The sequence below is a fragment of the Panthera pardus genome, unplaced genomic scaffold (genome assembly GCF_024362965.1).
Source record: "Panthera pardus isolate Hobbes unplaced genomic scaffold, ASM2436296v1 HiC_scaffold_5, whole genome shotgun sequence".
Lineage (NCBI taxonomy): Eukaryota > Metazoa > Chordata > Mammalia > Carnivora > Felidae > Panthera > Panthera pardus.
The window spans coordinates 11,183,403-11,199,997 of NW_026526980.1; the positions used below are offsets into that span (position 1 = coordinate 11,183,403).

The following is a 16,595-nucleotide window of genomic DNA, read 5'->3' on the forward strand; positions in this document are numbered from 1 at the left end:
GCGGGAGCATTTCATCACCTCACGTCGTCACAAGAAGGGTGAGTAGAGGATTGAGAGAGAGGCCTCATTCCCACAACTTTTGTTACAGGGTATTGTTATAATTGTTCCATTTTATTATAGTTTTGTTAATCTCTCATTGTGCCCAATTTATAAAGTAAACTTTCTCATAGGTGTGTATATGGAGAAGACGTAGTATTTATAGTGCTCAGGGCTGTCTTCGGGGTCAGGTGTGTGCTGGGGGTCCCGAATGTGCCCCCCGGGATGGGAGGGCTGTGGCATTTGCCAGAGAAGCTCTTCAGAGAAACTGGGTGCAGCCTCTGTAACAGTTTAAAGAAAACCACGAGACTGAAGACGCGGTGCTGATAGGCGTGAGGGCGAGGGTGGGGGGATTTTAGTTACCTAAGTGGCTGTTTCTTTAAACCAGAGTTGCCCTGACTTGCCTGAGGCTCAGAAGGGGCGGCGTGAGGAGAGGATTTTGGATTTCCCTGAGAGCCTCTGGTAGTTTGAGCAGGAGAGTAAGGGCGTATTTGTTAAAAAATGCACATACCCAGGCCCCATTCCAGCCTCTCAGAATCTGTGTGAGTGATAAGCACACCTCAAGTGACTCTTATCATCATGCAGTTTAAGGGATAGCATGCCTTATAGTGGGGGTTCTTATACCTGAGTGTGCATCAGAATCTCCCCCTCGCCCCCACCCCCCCTCCCCCGGGCTTCTCAAACCACTGCGTGCTGGGTCCCACTTCCAGAGTTTCATAATCAGTAGCCTGGGGAAAGATAGAGAATTTGCATTTTTAAAAAGTTTCCAGTGCTGCTGATGCTATGCGTCCCTGGACCACACTCTGAGAAGCATTGGCTTCTGGCAGGGGTTCTCAGCCCTGGCTGCATATTAGAATCATCTGGAAACTTTAAAAAATACCAATGTCCCGGTAACACAAGGGTCCCAACATGTCAAAATCTGTAGGGGTGGGATCCAGGCATTGAAACAAAGAAGCCCAACCTTTCCAGTGTGTAACCAGGGATAAGAACCATTATCTGAAAGTTTTTTTTTTTTTTTTTTTTTTAGAAATCAAAATGGCATCTGATTTCTTTTTTTTTAATTTTTTTTTTTAAGTTTATTTATTTATTTTATTTATTTTTTTTTTTTAAATTTTTTTTTCAACGTTTTTTATTTATTTTTGGGACAGAGAGAGACAGAGCATGAACGGGGGAGGGGCAGAGAGAGAGGGAGACACACAGAATTGGAAACAGGCTCCAGGCTCCGAGCCATCAGCCCAGAGCCTGACGCGGGGCTCGAACTCACAGACCGCGAGATCGTGACCTGGCTGAAGTCGGACGCTTAACCGACTGCGCCACCCAGGCGCCCCAAGTTTATTTATTTTTGAGACAGAGAGAGACAGAGCATGAACGGGGGAGGGTCAGAGAGAGAGGGAGACACAGAATCGGAAGCAGGCTCCAGGCTCTGAGCCATCAGCCCAGAGCCCGACGCGGGGCTCGAACTCACGGACCGCGAGATCGTGACCTGAGTCGAAGTCGGACGCTTAACCAACTGAGCCACCCAGGCGCCCCTGATTTCTTTTTTAAAATTTATTTATTTATAATAATCTCTACATTCAGTGTGGGCTCGAACTCATGACCCCAAGATCAAGAGTCAAACATGCTTTCAACTGAGCCAGCCAGGCACCCTTATTTCTCTTTTTAAAAAAGTTTATTTATTTAAGTCATCTTTACGCCCAGTGTGGGTGGGACTTGAACTCCTGACCCTGAGATCAAGAGTTGTTTGCGTGTTCTTTCAACTGAGCCAGCCAGATACCTCCATTATCTGAAAGTTATAACCTTTAATAACCTTGAGTTGGTTATTAAAAGATGCAACACCTTCAGCCCCACCGCTCCCTAGTCAGAAACCTTGGGGCTGGGGATACTTGCATTTTGTTAAAACATTTTTTTCTTTTTGTCCTTTTTTTAAATATTTATTTTTGAGAGAGAGAGACACACACACACAGGGTGTGAGCAGGGGAGGGGCAGAGAGAGAGGGAGACACAGAATCCAAAGCAAGTTCCAGGCTCTGAGCTGTTAGCACAGAGCCTGATGTGAGGCTCAAAGTCACCAACTGTGAGATCATGACCTGAGCCGAAGTCGGACGCTCAACTGACTGAGCCACCCAGACGCCCCTGTTAAAACCTTTTTTTAATGTTTTATTTTTATTTTTTGAGAGAGAGAGACAGAGTGTAAGCAGGGGAGGGGCAGAGAGAGTTGGAGACACAGAATCTGAAGCGAGCTCCAGGATCTGAGCTGTCAGCACAGAGCCCAATGTGGGGCCTGAACTCACGAATGGCAAGATCATGACCTGAGCTGAAGTCGGACACTTAACCAGTTGAGCCACCCAGGCACCCCTGGGGTTTCTTGCATTAAAAAAAAATTTTTTTTTAAATGTTTTATTTAGTTTTGACAGAGAGACAGAGCACGAGTGGGGGAGGGGCAGAGAGAGAGGGAGATGCAGAATCCGAAGCAGGCTCCACACTCTAAGCTGTCAGCACAGAGCCCGTCGCAGGGCTCAAACTCACAGACTGTGAGATCATGACCTGAGCCAAAGTCAGACGCTCAACCGACTGAGCCACCCAGGGGCACCGATTCTTGCATTTTAAACAAGCATCCTAGATGCACTGAAATTAGAGAATCTGGTCACATGGCCACTGTCCCCTCCCCAAACTTCTTTGTCTTGGGGGAAATGATGTGTAAAATGACCAAGTCCTACCATGAGCTGAGCCCATTGCAAGCTGGAACATTTAGATTTAGCATCTCCTAGTTCTCGGTATAACCATGAACGAGGTAGAAGTATTAGCTCCATTTGACAGATAGGGAACTAAGGCTTAGGGACATGACATGACTCACTTAAGGTCACTCTGCCCCTAAGTGTCAGAATCAAGATCTGAACCCAGGGTTCTCAAACTTTAAAATCCCTGCCCTTTGTGCCAGGCTATGTTCTTTGCTTGGGGTCTCCTTCAGATGTGTGTGTGTGTGTGTGTGTGTGTGTGTGTGTGTGTGTGTGTGTGAGTATTGGGAACACTTGCAGAAATACAAAATATTTTATATCAGTGAAGATGTAGTCTGGGTGTTCGGGCCACTGTAGTTGTTGAATAAACAGAAGATTCATTTATGTCAGCCATCTTGCCCCTTCCTTCTGGAACTGGCTCGTTGGTATTAATGGGTAAATGGGCCTCACTTGGGCAATTGTGATTAACGCTGACCACTGAGATTACCTCAGCCCCACTGGCTCCCACATGCCATAAAGCTTCGATTAATGCAGCTCCTCTACCCTGTGCTCTGGGTCCCAGGCCTGGGAGGAGGCCAGCCCCATGCGCAGAGGGGGGGTTAGCGGAAATGAAAGACTATTGGCGTTTTCAAACCTTTGCCTTAGTTTAGGCACTCAGCATTTCCCTGTCCGGCCTGGCATTGACCTGAGAAGCTTGGCCTGTGGGGACTGAAGGAAGGAGGGCGCATAGAAACCGAAGTGGAGTTTGGGTTCATGTCCACGTGGGCTGCTCAGAATGCAGTAATCCAGGTTTTGGATCAGATAAGGTTAAATCTCTGCTCTGCCTCTTTTTCAGTAAAAATTGAGGTATAATTCATTTACCATAAAATTCACAGCATAAAAGTGTACATTTCAGTGGGTTTAAGTGTATTTGTATAACTATCATCACTATCTTATTCCTGAATGTTTTTATCATCCTCCAAAGAAACCCTGTTTCCATTTTCCATTTCCACTCCTGATTTCCTTCTGTCCACCAGCCTCTGGCAACTGCCAGTCTGCTTCTGTCTCTGTGGATTTGACCAATCTGGATATATCAGTGGAATCATACAATATGTGACGTTTTGTGTCTGGCTTCTATCACTTAATGTTTTTAGGATTCATCCATGTTGTAGCGTGTTTTAGTCTCTCATTACTTTTTATGGCCGAAAAATATTTCCTTGAGTGCATAAATAACCTTCTGTCTGTCCATTCGTCCATTGATGGACATTTGGATTTATCCCACTTTTTTGGACTATCATGACTAGTGCTGCAATGAACATTTGTGCATCTTTTATTTAGATAGACATGTCTTCATTTCTCTTGGGTATATACCTATGAATGGCATTGGTGGGTCATGTGGCAACTCCATGGGTAACTTTTTGAGGAACTTCCAGACTGTTTCTATAGCATCTCCCTGCTCCTTTTGGGGGGAAGTGGCTTCAGCTCTGGAATCTCAGTCTGCTCCTCCATAGAATGGGAGCCATTGGAGTGCCAGCCTCATTGGGTTGTTGTGATGGGGGAATAAAATAACAAAGGCAGAGCCCTGCAGCACCATCCCTGGCATGGGACCAAGCACTTAATAACTGTTAGCTCTTATTAGTATTTACCTACATATTTACTTATTTATGAAAGGAATATAGCCCAAAAATATATACCACCCTCACCGGGAAGGAGAATAATAAAATAGGCTTAGAAAATCAATGGGGATGTAAATGGCAGTATTTCCTGGAGTCCAAGTGTGGGTTTTATTAAAGTTCAATGCAGTAAGCATTTCTGCATTGAGGCTGAGCTGATTTACTCTTAGAACCTGAGCAAAGCAGAGAGATTGGGACTCGAACCAGTCACCTATGGGGTCTGTTAGCTCCCTGGGATGGCATTCCCCCATCCCCATCCCCTTATTTCTAGTTTGTCATTAAGGTAGGTAATCTGAAGATTGGATAGGTCTGTAGTTGGCTGGCATGGGATGAGGAGTCAAGAAAGAGCCTGGAAGAAATTCTGACGAGCTATCCTTGTGACCGTTCTTGGCAATGGTCACAATAGGAAAAGCTACCATTTTTTGAGCAGTAACTATATGCCAGGTGATTTGTTCAAAGCTGGGGATACAACCCTGACTATTAACTATGTCACAATTATGTGAATCTTTTTGGTCAAAGACATAATTAATAATAATGTGTGCTAAATATGTGTTAGGTGCTGTGTTAGCTTCCTTACATACATTATCTCATTTAATCCACACACTACATCTATAGATTGTTTTCATATAATTCTTGTTTTACAAGTAAGGAAACAGGCCCAGACAAGTTAAAGGACTTACCCGAGGGCTCTCAGTGAGGAAGAAGTGAAGTTAGAATATGAATGTGGGTGTGTGATTCCAAGGCTTTGCCCACTGTTGGTGGTAGACACCCAGGTTTGCTGCTGTGCATAAGGGGCTGAGTCCTTTTCCTACGCCTTTTTTTGGTTCCTCATCTCCTCCTCCTACTCAGTGTGCTCTGGCTATCCTGGCCTCCTTTCATTTCTGAGAACACCAACTTCCTTTTCTTTTTTGGAGACTTTGTACTTGTGTTTCCTATGCCTGTAACTTGCCCTCACCAACTCTTTTTTATTAAAAAAATTTTTTTCTAATGTTTATTTATTTCTGAGACAGAGAGAACACACCCACACATGTGTGGGGGAGGGGCAGAGAGAGAGGGAGACACAATCTGAAGCAGGCTCCAGGCTCTGAGCTGTCAGCACAGAGCCCAACTCGGGGCTTGAACTCACAAACTGCAAGGTCATGACCTGAGCCAAAGTCAGTCACTCAGCCGACTGAGCTACCCAGGCACCCTCTCACCAACTCTTTCACATAGTTAACTCCTGTTATTCTCCCAGTCCATGGGAGAAACTGCTTATTGCCTCCCCAAAACAATTCGCCCTTTTTAATAACAACTCTGGGTGATGCTTTAGAGACTCCAGTTTCCAGCCTTTCTTGCAGCATGGTGTGTTCATGGGACCATCTTCTGGCCAATGAGATGGAAGTAGAAGATTCATCTCCTTAAGTGGGTGGGGGTGTGTTCCCTTATTTGTCTAATGTCCTTGCCCTGTCCTGTTGTTTATGATGCCAATGTGGTGGCTGGAGGTCTGGCAACCATTTGGACCTGGAGGAGAATGGAAGCCGCATATTAAGGAATGTAAAGCAGAAAGACAGAAGGAGGCTGGGCCCCTGAACTGATGGAGCTGCCAAATTAGTTTTAGGCTGTTAGCCTTCTGGCTTCTCATGGAATAAGACAAATTGGAAACTTTTGTTAAAGCTACTAAGTTGTGTCTCTATTACTAGCAACTAAAAAAATTCCTAACTAATACAATTTCTTGGCTTAAATATCACTTTCTCATAATGGCTTATGTGAAACTCAAAATAGGTCCTTCCTTTTGTTCTTTCTTGTAACTCCTGGTTCTTTTCTTTCATTGCCCTGATTCCAATGAAAAGAAATATATATACATATTATTTTTATTAATTTATTTTCTCCACTGGACTATTGGACATATGGGCAAGGCCACTGGGTATAGTTAGATTTGCATGACACAAATCTAAGGGGTACCAGTTAAATAATAGTTTATGTGGATGACATTTCCTGAAATTGTGTTAATGCATAGCCTGTACAGCACAGTCCTATCTACAAGGTCAGGAGGGACCTTGACCTTGAAGCTTATCATGTCTGGGCCATGGTCAATCCTCAACAAACTTTGTTTGCAGGATGAAAGGATTAACAAAAATTATGGATGCCCTGAGGTGGGTACTGAGGGTAGAGGGTTGGATGAAGCTTGGAAATGATGGCAACAAGGCATGGAGTCTCTAACCCTGAAAAGAACAAAGGATTCTGGGGCTCAGAGGGAGGTGGTCCCACTTTTGGGGGAGCTGGAGGATTTGTGGATAGGAGAGACCCTTCTCTTATTTGGCCTCAGTTTTCCATCTATAAAGTGAGGGCATTTTTGCAGAAAAGTGGTTTTGTGTAACCTTTATTTTCTTTTTTATTTTATTTTACATCTTTTTTTGCTTTAAGTAGGTAATGCCTGCATGATAAAATACTCAAGTATACAAAAAGCATAGAAAGAAAAGTAAATTACTTTCATTTCTAACTCCTACCTCCCCATATACACTCTCTGCATTACCCACTCCCCACTCACCCCCCCCCCCCAAAAAAAAAAAAAAAGAAACTCTCCTGGCTATCACTGTAACCAGTAGTTTTCTTTTAAGGGAGCAAATTTCTGTTTTCTTTCATGAAAGCAGTGTAGCAAAGCAGTGCTGGCAGCAGGTGGGGATGTAGCTCAGTGGTAGAGCGCATGCTTAGCATGCATGAGGTCCTGGGTTCGATCCCCAGCATCTCCATCCTCTTTGTATCCTTGCTTGGGGAAATAGATTTCTTTGTTACAGCCACACCACTTACTTTACAATCTGCAAACTAATCATCTTGCTTGGAGGTAAGCACTTATGTTTTTTTCCTGGTTTGCTTGTAATTCTTCTGTTTTCTTTTTTAAATTTACTTATAATTGACATATAGCATTGTATCAGTTTCAGGTGTACAAATATAATAATTACGTATTTGTATATATTGTGAGATTATCACTACCATAAGTATAGTTAACATCTGTCACCATACATAGTAAAAAAAAAATCATTGTTCTTGTGATGAGAACTTTTAAGATCTAGTCTCTTAGCAACTTTTAGATATGCAATACAGGGGTGCCTGGGTGGCTCAGTCGGTTAAGTGGCCAACTTTGGCTCAGGTCATGATCTCGTGTCCCATGAGTTCAAGCCCTGCATCGGGCTCTGAGCCTGTTTCAGATTCTGTGTCTCCCTCTCTCTGACCCTCCCCCATTCATGCTCTGTCTCTCTGTCTCAAAAATAAATAAATGTTAAAAAAAAAAGTTTAGGGGCGCCTGGGTGGCGCAGTCGGTTAAGCGTCCGACTTCAGCCAGGTCACGATCTCGCGGTCCGTGAGTTCGAGCCCCGCGTCAGGCTCGGGGCTGATGGCTCGGAGCCTGGAGCCTGTTTCCGATTCTGTGTCTCCCTCTCTCTCTGCCCCTCCCCCGTTCATGCTCTGTCTCTCTCTGTCCCAAAAATAAATAAAAAACGTTGGAAAAAAAAATTTAAAAAAAAAAAAAAAAAAAAAGTTTAAATATGCAATACAGTGTTATTAACTATAGTCACCATGTTGTACATGACATCCCCATGACTTACTTATTTTGTAACTGTAAGTTTGTACCTTTTAACTCCCTTTGCCCATTTTGCCCCCACCAGCAACCACCAATCTGTTCTCTGTATCTATGATCTTGGATTTGTAGATTCCACATATAAGTGAGATCATAGGATATTTGTCTTTCTCTGATTTATTTCTTTAGCACAATGCCTTCAAGTTCCATTCAGGTCATTACAAACGGCAAGACTTCCTCCTTTTTTTATGGGCAAATAACATTCCATTGTATATACACACACCCCATTTTCTTTTTTCATTCATCTGTTGATGAACACTTAGGTGGTTTCCATATCCTGGCTATTGTAAATAATGGTGCAATGAACATAGGGTGCAGATATCTTCAAATTATTGTTTTTGTTTCTGTTCAATAAATGCCCAGAAGTGGAATTGCTGCATCATATGGTTGTTCTATTTTTAATTTTTTGAGGAAATTCTATACTGTTTCCATAGTGGCTGCACCAATTTACATTCCCACCAATAGTGCACCAGGGTTCCCTTTCCTCCACATTCTTGCCAACACTTGTTATTTTATTTTACTTTTTTTTGGTGATAACGATCTAACAGGTGTGGGGTGATAAGTCACTATGGTTTTGATCTGCACTCCCTGATGATAAATGATGCTGAATACCTTTTCATGTACCTGTTGGCGATCTGTATATCTTTAGGAAAATGTCTATTCAGATCCTCTGCCCTGGAATCAGTTTGTGTATGTGTGTGTGTTGTCTGTATAATACAAGTTATCTTTCAGGGTTATCTGTATAATACAAGTATACATATGCTATATGTGTATGTATGGAATTTGAATATTTTTAAAATAGAAATTTATTCTTTAAAAATAGTTAATTGTTTTAAATCTAAACTATAAGGAAATAATGATTATTAGTGATTATTAAGTGACCATTACTGAAAATAATTTTGTTATTAATCACATACTGTTTTAACCTTATAATTTGTTTTTATTTATTTATTTATTTATTTATTTATTTATTTTTTAATGTTTATTTATTTTTGAGACAGAGAGAGACAGAGCATGAACAGGGGAGGGGCAGAGAGAGAGGGAGACACAGAATCTGAAACGGGCTCCAGGCTCTGAGCCATCAGCCCAGAGCCCGACGCAGGGCTCAAACTCACGGACCGTGAGATCGTGACCTGAGCGGAAGTCGGACGCTTAACTGACTGAGCCACCCAGGTGCCCCAATTTGTTTTCATTTAATAAGGTGTCTTGGGATTGTTTCATTGATCTCACTTCTTTTATTTAAATGGTTGTCTAGCAGAGTATTTCACTGTATGGCTGTACTATAATTGATTTAACTGGTCTCCTGATCTTTTGCTGCTACAGACAATGCTGCATGTGAATAACCCTGTACTTAAATCTTTTCACACGTATGCAACTATATCAGTTGGTTAAATTCATAGGAGTAGAATTAATGACTCAAAGATGAAAAGTGCTTGTAATTTTCATAGGTACTGCCTACATGGGGTGTACCAATTTGCCTTCTTACCACCTATTCATCTATGACTTTATCAGTGTATTACCACACTTTTGGTACCTTTGGATGGGTTATTTCATTAGATTTTTTTATTATGAATGAAATATTTTCCTTTCTGTCAATTATCTGTTCATCTTCTTTGTCTTTTTATTACTAGATTAGATTATTGGTCTTTTCATTATTCATTTGTAGAAACACTTTATAAACTAGGGGGATTAGCTCTTTGTCTTAAGATGATCAAACTTTTGATATTTGGATAGATCTTAATCTGATGGGTAAAAAATATAGGTTCACTTTGTGAGGTCTTTGTCTCTGGGTGAGGTTAACATCTTGTGTCTGAAATCCATTGGTATTTCCTTCTGTAAACTCTGTGCATGCTCTGTACAGCAGTGGTTCTTAACTGAGGTTGTGCATGAGGATCACCATCTTTGAGATACATGAATGCAGCCCTCAACCCTGGGGATTTTGGTACAGTGTGTCAGGCACTTCTAAAGAGCCTCCAGGCTGATTCTGATGTGTTCCCTTAGTTATGAATGGGGGGCATGGGTGATCTGGGGGCCTTTTTCTGCTCAGTATTGCTGTGAGTAAGTATTCAGCAGTGGCAGGAAGGAGAGAGTTATGCAGGGAGAGAATCGATAACCCTCCTTGCTGTGGGGTTCAATGGGACTTGCAGACGAGGTGGCTCAGGGGCTAATGTGGCTCAGCTCTCGTTGCTATGGTAGCCAGTCAATATGTGGGCACTTGGTTTGGGAATTGGTGCCTCTGTGTGTTTGCTCTGGGCTTCATGGCCTGATAGGACATGAGGTTGACAGACAGCTGGGTCTTCAGAGACCAAAAGAGTTCCTGGAGGACAGATCTGGGAGGATCAAGCCCCTGGCTCAAAGGGACCATGGCCAGAAACTGTATAAAGGCAAACTGTATAAAGGCCAGAAACTGTATAAAGCCACCTGGATGGCTCAGTTGGTAGAGCATGCAACTCTTGATCTCGGGGTTGTAAGTTTGATCCCCACCTTGGGTGTAGAGATTACTTTAAAAAAAAAGGTGCCTACTTTCCTCATCTCTTTCTCTTTGGAGGAATTCAGTGCTTCCATTTATTTTATTTTTTTACTATTTATTATTTTTTAAGGATAATCTGCCTTTTTAAAAAAAGTTTATCCATTTATTTTGAGAGAGAGAGAGTGAGTATGTGAGCAGGGGAGGGGCAGAGAGAGAGAGAGAGAGAGAGGGAGAGAGAGAATCTCCAGTAGGATCCATACTGACAGCACACAGTCCACTATGGGGCTTGATCCCAAGAGCCATGAGGTCATGACCGGAGCTGAAATCAAGAGTTGCCACTTAACTGAGTCACCCAGGTGCCCTTCCATCATTTTATTTTATTTAGAAAAAAATTTTTTAATGTTTATTTATTTTTGACAGAGAGAGAGAGACAGAGCATGAGCCGGGGAGTGGCAGAGAGAAAGGGAGACACAGAATCCGAAGCAGGTTCCAGGCTCTGAGCTGTCAGCACAGAGCCCAGTACGGGGCTAGAACTCACAGAGTGTGAGATCATGACCTGAGCTGGAGTCAGACGCTCAACCGACTGAGCCACCCAGACGCCCCTGCCATCATTTTATTTTAAAATAAGCAGCCAACTTTTGTAGCAACGTGGATGGAACTGGAGAGTGTTATGCTAAGTGAAATAAGTCATACAGAGAAAGACAGATACCATATGTTTTCACTCTTATGTGGATCCTGAGAAACTTAACAGAAGACCATGGGGGAGGGGAAGGAGAAAAAAAAAAAAGTTAGAGAGGGAGGGAGCCAAACCATAAGAGACTCTTAAAAACTGAGAACAAACTGAGGGTTGATGGGGGCTGGGGGGTGGGTATTGAGGAGGGTACCTGTTGGGATGAGCATTGGGTGTTGTATGGAAACCAATTTGACAATAAATTTCATGTTAAAAAAAAAAGAAATAGGGGTACATGAAATGGGCTGTTTGCTGCAGACCTAGCAGAATATAAGCTGAAGCCAGTCCTAATAAGTGAGGCTGCTAGAAAACAAGGAATAGTCTGAAACATCAAGTACAACATCAAACTCCAACAGGAAGGCTCAACACTTAAGCAAGACAAAGTAAGGATTCCAAGGGCAGATACTGGAGAGATCTCATATGGTGATTGCTTACTGAAGAGGGGTTTTCATTCAAACGACATAGCTACTTAAGAATTGGGTAGGAGTGAGTAGTAAATGACTTAGAGCCAGTTTGAAGAAGGAAAAAGTTATGGATATACAGGCAAACATATTCAACAAAGTAATAATATGTAAAAAAAAAAAAAAAAAGCAGCCAAGAAGAGGAAAGTTTGGGAAACTTAAAATCTTAATATTGCTGTTTTGTCTTAAGAGCAAAGCTTGAAACGAAGAGTCTGTACAGAAAGGTTGAAGGAAATAAATTTAGGGAGCACAAGATTAGGGAAAGGAATTTAGAAAGTTGAATTAGACCTATCCTGTAGTTCTTTCTGCTATTTGACTTTAAATTATTTTAATATATTGAATAAAGACAAAGTAATATTTGTAACTATACAGTGAATACAAATCTAATATTTGTTTATTTTTGAGAGACAGAACATGAGCAGTCAGACACACACACACACACACACACACACACACACACACACACACACAGAATCTGAAGCAGGTGGCAGACTCTGAGCTGTTAGCCTAGAGCCTGACACAGAGCTTGAACTCACAAACCATGCAATCATGCCCTGAGCTGAAGTTGGACACTTAACCGACTGAGCCACCCGTGTGCCCTGGCTAGATTTGTTTTTTAATATACCCTCTTTCTTTATAGAACAAAACTATTTTCAGTAAAGATTTAATATTCAGTAATAATCACGATATTCTTGATCCATACTTAGATTTAAAATAAATAATTTAAGGGAAATGTGAAATTCTATTTTAAACATAGTATTCAAATTTAACAATATGTGAATCAAAATTCGGAACCACCAAAAAAAAATTACATCTATAGTTCATACCTTTTTGGTGTTTTAGATTTTAAACACAAAAACTCCCAAGTGGTCATATTGAAGGACAGAGTTGATGAGACTCAAATTTTCTCTCTTTTTCTTTAATTTTTTTTAAATGTTTATTTATTTTTGAGAGAGAGAGAGAGACAGAGAGAGAGACAGAGACAGAGACAGAGTACAAACAGGGGATGGGCAAAGAGAGAGGGAGACACAGAATCCAAGACAGATTCCAAGCTGAGCTGTCAGCACAGAGCCTGACACAGGGCTCAAACTCCCGAACGAGATCATGACCTGAGCCAAAGTCAGATGCTTAACCCACTGAGCCACATAGGCATCCCTCTCTGTCTTTTTCTTTAGATCACTGTGCTATCATTTATTTCCAATATGTTATTTAAAAACAGGAATACACAATATCATGGAGGTTAGAGGTATGAATTGCACCCCAAACAAACCCAAACAAATTCAGATTCATAACTTACACCTGAAAATGAAAGGATATCGCTGAATCTGCTGTGACTGTCAGAGGCTGTTGTGAAACTGGTTCTCCAAATTACCTTCCGTATGGAACACACTGTTTCTTAAAGAGTCTGTCAGGGGCCACTCAGGAGACACACACCACACTAGTAATTTGAATAGGGAAAATTTTATAAAGAATTATTAACTAGTAGAGGGGATTAGCTACAAAGAGAGGTAAAGAAAGTATGGGACTAGCACGTGTAGGAAGCAGTTATTATCTCTAGGGTTGAAAGAGAGTACTCAAGTATATCGGTTTTCAATTGCTGAGTAACACGTTAGCACAAAGTTAGCAGTTTAAAACAATACCTAATTAGCTGTTATGGAAGACAGCATGGTGGTTCCTCAAAAAATTAAATGTAAAGTTACATATGATCCAGAAATTCTGAGTATACACCCAAAATAATTGAAAATAGGGACTTGAAGAGTTATTTGTACACCTGGGTTCACAGCAGTAGCATACACAATAACCAAAAGGTGAATACAAATCAAGTATACATCAGTGGATGAAGGAATAAACAAAATGTGGTGTATCTATGTAATGGACTGTTCTTCAGCCTTAAGAAGGAAGAAAATTCTGACACATCGTACAATGTAGATAAACCTTGAAAACGTGTTGAATGAAATAAGCCAGTCACAGGACAAATACCGTGTGCCCACGCTTGTATGGTACCTAGAGTAGTCAAATTCATAGAGACAAGAAAGTGGAATACTGGTTGCCAGCAGCTTTGAAGGGGTAGGCATGGGGATTTATTATTTAATGGGGACGGAGTTTCAGTTTGGGATGTAATGGTTGTCCAACAATGTGAATGTACTTAATGCCACTGAACTGTACACTTAATTAAAATGGTAAATGTCATATTATGGTATTTTACCACATTAAAGAATTAAAAAAAAACCCACTTATTTCTTAGCTCACAGTTCTATAGGTATGGCAAGGTAAGGGAAATTCAAGACTGAAATCAAGGTGTCAGCCAGACTGAGTTCTTGAATGCAGGCTGTAGAGGAATGTTCACTTCCAAGATCATACTTGTTTTTGTCAGAGTTAATTTCCTCGCAGTTGTAGGACTGAGGTCTTCGTTTCCTGCTAGCTGTCATCTGGGGGCCACCCTAATCTGCCTGCCTGCCTGCCACCCACATTCCTTACCATGGGGTCCCCTCCATCTTCTAGCCAGCAGCGGCAAGTCAAATCCTTCTGTGCTTTGACTCCTTATTTTTTCCTCTCACCTCTAGACCCAGACTTAAAGGACTTACGTGATTAGGTCAGTTTCACCCAGATAATCTCCCTTAAAGTCAACTATGCCATAAAACATAATCTAATCACAGGATTAGCATTCATCATATTCGCAATGTTAGGAATTACATAGGGCACGTATACTGGGGATCGCAGGGAGGTGCGGGGCGGGGGCTGCCTGGAGGCCACTTTAGGATTTTGCTTACCACACAAGGAACAAATTGTAACATGCTGACTCCCCAAGGCAGGGATTTGGACCTTGTGGGACAGTGACAAAGTTCACTGAAGTTCTGAAGGCCAGGGCTGGTGAGTAGAAAACAGTCCATTGGGATGTTGGCAAAACTCACCGAATCCTCTCACTGGGGTGCTCCTGAAACTCCCTGGGAAGCCACCTGCTGGCTGCCATGCACTAGGAGCAAGGAAAACTTTGGAACCAGTAACAGAAGCACCTCCCCTTTGCAGTATCCCTCTAGTGTCCTCTACTGGCATAACCTAATATTATGCCAGCTGGCAAAGGAAAAATATTCACAGGGTCCAGCTTCAGTATCTCATAGCAGGTAAGAGAAGGATAAATTTGGAGTTCATAGACAAAAAATTGATAACTGGCACAAAGGATAAGCAATAAAATGTGAAAATTTGAAGTTTACCTATGTATATATGTGCACATATCTGTATATCGAGTCATTGCAGCAATTTTTAGCACTTAAACCAACAAAAGCTTTTTTAGTTAGGGGAAGAGTATTTTATCACTGAAATTGTTTAGAATTTCTGGAGCTTGGTGAAAGTAAAAAACAGACCAATTGATTTTTTACTTGTTTTATTTTAAAATTCCCTGCAGCAACGAACACCATACCTGTGCCCAGGGTGGAATGCCCTGTTTTTCCCCTGATTCTGTCTCCTCTCTTCCCTCAGAAGTCACCACTATTGTGAATTTTGTGTTTATCATTCTGTTGCTTTTCTTTGGTTTTGCCTAATATGTTTGTAGCTGTAAATGTATTGTTTAATTGGTGGACTTCTGAATTTATGTCAGTGGGCTCACTGTATATATTTGTCTGCAACTTTCTTTTCCACAGTATGTTGTAGCACATTCACATTTGAGCACTGCTATAACTTGAACACAGCATTTTGGGCTGTCCCCTTACCATTCCCTATTTTTTTTTTAGAGTCAGCCCTGATTTCTCCCTCATTGAGGTGGACACCTGTTGCTTTTACCTCTACACCATCCCTTAGTGTGGGAATATCTCTCTCAGGTTTTCCTTTGGAGAATCACTCCTCTCTCATGTCCAGCTCCAAGCAGAGAGAATTGTTGTTTAAAACCCTGATGAGGTAAAGAATTTGCCCTGCTTGAAATCCAGGTACTGCACTGTCCAGTATGGTACCTGCTAACCACATGTGGCTATTTAAATTTAAATGAATGAAAATTACTAAAACATTTGGTTCTTTACTTACACTATCCACTTTTGAAGTGCTTAATGGCCACACGTGGCTATGGGGTCCCATGTTGGATAGTGCAAATATAGAAAATTTACTTTATCACAGAAAGTTCTATTGGGTGGGGCTGTTCTAAGATGATTGGAAGTTAGTGATCAGGGGGAATATCAGGAGGTGAGGCTAGAGAGGGGAGCAGGGACTATACCCATGAAGGTCATGATAAAGAGTTTGCATTTTAAGTCTAGTTGAAAGTCGTTGATGGTTTTTAAGCAAGGGAATGACATTGCCGGATTTATGTTTTAAAAGGGTCACTCTGGCTGTTGTGTGGAGAAGCATGGCAAAGAGGCAGAATTGGAAGAGGCAGAAAAGGGGGAAAGCTAAGTAAGTTTTCAGAGTGGTCCAGGCAAGTGATGATGGTGGCTTGTGCTGATGAACCTGGACTGAAAAGGACAGGTACTAGAGAGGTTTAGAAGGTAGAACTGATAAAACTTACTATTGGTGAGGACAGGGAGGGAGCTGTGGTGGCCGTGAGAGTGGGGCTGCCAACCTTTGGGGAATATGATTGATTCACTCTAAGTCAGTGGTCTTAGCCATGGCTGTAACTCTGGAATCTTCTGTAGGAGCATTAATAAATACAAATGCTCAGTCTCTCCCCTTAGGAATCTAATATAATTGGCTTGGAGTGAGGCCTGGACATTTGTATTATTTTGAAAAGCTCCTCAGGTAATTTTAATATGCATCCAAGGTTGAGAATCACTTCTTTAAGTACAAGGATCACTGAGGAGCATGTGCTGGATTCCAACACAGTAACTGGAACCGAAATTTAGTGGTTTGATGGTATAGTTCAGTTCAGAATAACACTTGATTCCTAAGACAAAGAATACAATAATATGACCATAAAAA

At 41.7% G+C, this 16,595-nt stretch overlaps 1 non-coding gene across 1 annotated transcript; it reads left to right on the forward strand.

Annotated features, from left to right (window-relative positions):
* The first annotated feature begins 7,079 nt into the window (after window positions 1-7,079).
* On the forward strand, window positions 7,080-7,151 carry TRNAA-AGC (transfer RNA alanine (anticodon AGC)). The gene has a single exon. It is a non-coding gene; the product is annotated as a tRNA-Ala (tRNA).
* Window positions 7,152-16,595: the final 9,444 nt, after the last annotated feature.